This window comes from Henckelia pumila, chromosome 2, assembly GCF_033568475.1.
Source record: "Henckelia pumila isolate YLH828 chromosome 2, ASM3356847v2, whole genome shotgun sequence".
NCBI classification, from domain to species: domain Eukaryota; kingdom Viridiplantae; phylum Streptophyta; class Magnoliopsida; order Lamiales; family Gesneriaceae; genus Henckelia; species Henckelia pumila.
The window spans coordinates 88,059,566-88,064,059 of NC_133121.1; the positions used below are offsets into that span (position 1 = coordinate 88,059,566).

At 37.6% G+C, this 4,494-nt stretch overlaps 1 non-coding gene across 1 annotated transcript; it reads right to left on the minus strand.

Annotated features, from left to right (window-relative positions):
* Window positions 1-3,721: 3,721 nt before the first annotated feature.
* On the minus strand, window positions 3,722-3,828 carry LOC140885893 (small nucleolar RNA R71). Its single transcript, XR_012151305.1, has one exon. It is a non-coding gene; the product is annotated as a small nucleolar RNA R71 (small nucleolar RNA).
* Window positions 3,829-4,494: the final 666 nt, after the last annotated feature.

Below are 4,494 nucleotides of genomic sequence, written 5' to 3' on the forward strand. Positions count from 1 at the left end.
ATATCATGTTTAGTGTTTGTTTATGTGCTAGATACCAGTCTAACCCAAAAGTTACACATCTAAAGGCCGTGAAACGCATACTGAAATATGTGGCGGGTACTTTGAATTTGGGTTTGTAGTACACTAAGTAAACCAACTCAAATTTGGTAGGGTTTAGTGATGCTGACTGGGCTGGGGATCTAGATGCAAGAAAGAGCACTTCAGGAGGATTCTACTTGGGAAATAACTTGGTGTCATGGTATAATAAGAAACAAAAATTGTGTCAACTTTCAACTGCCGAGTCTAAATATGTTACTGTAGGTAGTTGTTGCTCACAACTTCTATGGATGAATCAAATGCTGAATGATTATGAAATTAAGAGTAATACTCATATAGTGTACTGTGATAATTCTAGTGCCATTGATATATCTAAAAATTCAGTACAATACTCTCGAACCAAACACATTGACATTAGACATCACTTCATTTGAGATTTCGTCGAGAAAGACATGATCTTAATTGAGTTTGTTGGAAGTGTTTGATACTTTGTAACCATTGACTAGTTTTCACTCAGGATTCCTTGCAAAAAATTTTTACAGTTTAATGAAGATTAATTGATAAAGGGTTCTGACTAAATCACGAAGTAGTGGAGGGATGTTCGCGTATTCCATGATCTTGTCCCAAGTAAAATGTGATTTTGCAAATTCAGATACTCAAAAATAACAATATGGTAAAAGGAAATCAATTCAATCATCAAATTTGATTGAATATCAGAAGCAAATGGAAAAAACTACCTAAAGGGGTCCTAAGAAGATCGTTCCTTTAGTGTGCAGACTACCAATTCTGTAATAATGAATTGGATAAAAAAATCTTCTGAGAATCCTGAAGTGTTAATGGAAGATGTTGCCAACATCGTGGAAAACACCTCCCATGTCAACATATATTTTTGCATATGATCGCATTTTATTTTTGTGTCACACTCTGTTTTAGACATATTTAGGACATGCATATTTATTTTTGTGAATATATCTGGCTAAGAAGTTTGAAGTTTTGATTAAACAAAATTTTTTATTTTTTGCCCGATCCTCTGAAATTTTGTATTGGATTATGGTTGATTTTGTTTCAGTGGAGTTGTATATCGATGAGGAGTTTAAACTTGGAAATATTTGGGCCTAGATTATTGTCGAGGATCTTTGATCTAGTTTCCTAATTCCAATGGGATTTTGTTGCATTAATTAGAGTTTGAATTTTTACCATTGGGGACTTTGTTACCATTGGGGGTTGCGGTCATTCTGAGTGTGATTAGGAGAGAAGGTTGTGTGATATATTTATTGAGTATTTATCTTGTTAGAAATATATTATTTCTTTTTTTTCGTTAACCCTCTACTCATTCACCATCCCTGATTTTCTTTTGCCCTAATTATTCCTCTGTTTCCGCTCTCATAATTTTAATGGCAGGAAAGGAATTCGATTCTAATGATATTCGATCTGAGATGGGATTTTTGGGAGATGCTGACAACACCTCCGTCACCACACTCTCTAATCGAACAAGACATAGTTCTTGTTGCTGAGGAACCTGTGCCTCTAGATATCTTTGCACTTGGAGTGCATGGGAATGCTTTTGATGTGGAGAATATGCCAGACATACCTATGTTGAATAGGGTGTGTAGTGACCTTTACCGAGATCACTGATAGGAGTCGTTTTTATGTGTTTTTATTGTTTGTTTTGTGTTTGTTTTGCATTCGTTTCGTTTACTTATTGTCCGTTCTTTTCCATTCTTGTTCTTTATATTGTTTTATTATGTTCGTATTCACTCCTCTGGTTTATCTATTTTTATGGCAGGAAATCACCAAGAAATGCCGATACTTGGTGGGAAGGTGATGCATAGTAGAGGCCATGCAGATAGAACAAGAAGAAAGGCAAAATTCTGGAAAAGAAGAAGGGCGTGCGGGCGGTATCTACCGTGCGGGCGCATACACGGTTGAGAAAAACAGTAGGTTGGAACTTTAGGAGGCGCCCGAGCGGCCATATTCTACCGCGCGGGCGCGGTCACGTATTTTTGAGACAGTAGTGCAAGGAGTTTCGAGGCGCCCGAGCGGCCAATTTCTACCGCTCGGGCGCGGCGCGCAGTTTTTATTTTTTTTATTATTTTGAGAGTTTATTTCGGAGAGGATTCTGGGGAACTATAAATACAATTATTTCTTTAGTTTTTGAGGGTTACACGGGACGCATATCAGAAAACTACCGGCGGCTGAACGCTTGAGATTTCTCTTCTCCGTTGGGAGTTTTTCTTTTTCTTCTTCTTCTGAATTTTTATGTTGAACATCTTGGAGATTGAATTTTTGTAATGAATTCTACTAGCTAAACTATTATTTTGTTGGAATCGAGGGGATCCTAATCCCGAAACACTGTAGTGTGATTGAATCACCGGACGTATTGGGAATTGATTTATGTTTATAATTGATTTTATCATGTTTTTCTTTCTATGTTGATGATTAGCTACCCTTAACATAGATTCGTAAATTATGAATTGCTGTCGAGAGATAGGTTTATAATTAGGACGAATGATATAATCCATGGACTTAAAATATGCATAGAGATATGGTATTTAGTACATGTTGATAGCCATAGACCACCAGGTTGAAAGTTGTAGAATTCATAGAACGCAAAGCAATCAGTCGTGATAAATAATTAGAGAGATTTAATTACTTCACTGATTTGATTAGTTTGGCATCACCTCGAGAGAGAGTGTCAATGTTATAGGAACTTCTGTTAAATTTATAAGAATAAATTAAGTTCCAATCGTCCAGTTCAATTAGGGAAAAGGTGAACCGAAATTCCAACAAAATCATTTTGAATTGTTATTCTTCACTCTGAGATTTGTTGGCTTGGTTGTGAAATTTAAGTTTATTTATATTGAGTTTTAATTTTAGATGTTAGTTAATTCACAAATCACTTTTTCGATACTTTGTGTAGTTAAAAATTGAAAAGACAAATTATTTTCGTTAGTCCCTGAGGACAATACTCGTACTCAGTACATTATATTATAACTTGAATCGTGCACTTGCGATTTATTCGAGCTTAATTGGTAGATATATTTACGTTGATTTTTCGTGGTAGTATTTGCTCGATCAAGTTTTTGGCGCCGTTGCCGGGGACTAAATAGATTTTAATTTGTTTGATTTGATTTTTCTCTATTACAATTTTAATCATTATTTTCCATCTGTGGACTGCAGGATTCTCTTGCAGTACATGCAACACTCACCTGAAGGACTATTGCCTTTTGATCCAGAAATCGACAGAACCTTTCACAGAAGAAGAAGGCAACATCAGCAAGAAATGGAAGGAGAACACGAACAAGAACCACCAGTTTACAGATCCATGATGGATCTTGCCTTACCAAACATTGAAGGTGCTCGACCAAGCATTATCCGGCCAACTGTAGCAGCGAATCACTTTGAGATAAAGCCGGCGATTCTTCAAATGGTCCAGAACACGCTTCAATTTGGTGGAAGTGTCATTGATGAACCCTATGTGCATCTCACAAATTTTTTAGAAATTTGTGATACATTCAAGATACAGGGAGTTTCAGATGACGCTATTCGTTTGCATTTATTCCCTTTTTTACTATGAGACAAGGCGAAAGCATGGCTAATGAATTTACCTGCAGGTTCCATCATAACTTGGGATGATCTGGCTAAAGCTTTCCTCACCAAATACTTCCCACCATCGAAGTCAATGAAGCTGAGAGCGGACATCACAACTTTTTCCCAAGGTGAACAGGAAACATTTTATGAAGCATGGGAATGCTACAAGGATCTACTGAGGAGATGTCCACACCACCAATTACCAGACGGTCTTGTGGTACAAACTTTTTACTATGGACTTTCTCATTCAAATCGTACCATGTTAGATGCAGCTGCAGGTGGGAATCTACTGCGAAAGTCGTCGGAGGATGGTTATGAATTAATCGAGGAAATGGCAACCAGTGGCTATCATCCTCAATCTGAAAGGAGTGGGGCCCGAAAATCAACTGGAATTCATCAAGTTGAAGCATTCACATCTGTGGCTGCTCAACTTGAAGTCATGAACAAAAGGATCGAGGAACTGAGTATAGGACATTTGGCAATGCGAGTGCAAGAAGTATGGTGTGAAAAATGCGGTGCAGAGCATTTCACGAAAGACTGTCAAACATTCTCTCAACCAGAGGGAGTTATGGCAAGCCACATGGGAAATCAGAATCGCCCCAGGAATGACCCATTTTCGAATTCATACAATCCAGGGTGGAGACAACATCCGAATTTTTCATGGGGTGGACAGAATAATAAGCCGTATGGAAATCAGAATTACAGCAGGCATCCTCAAGAGGAGAAATCAAGCTTGGAGCAGATGATGCAGAAATTTATATCATCTACTGAAACCCGTATGCAGAATCAAGATGCATCGATCAAAAATCTGGAGAATCAAATAGGTCAATTGGCCAAATCAATTTCCAGCAGAGATCAGGGTACTTT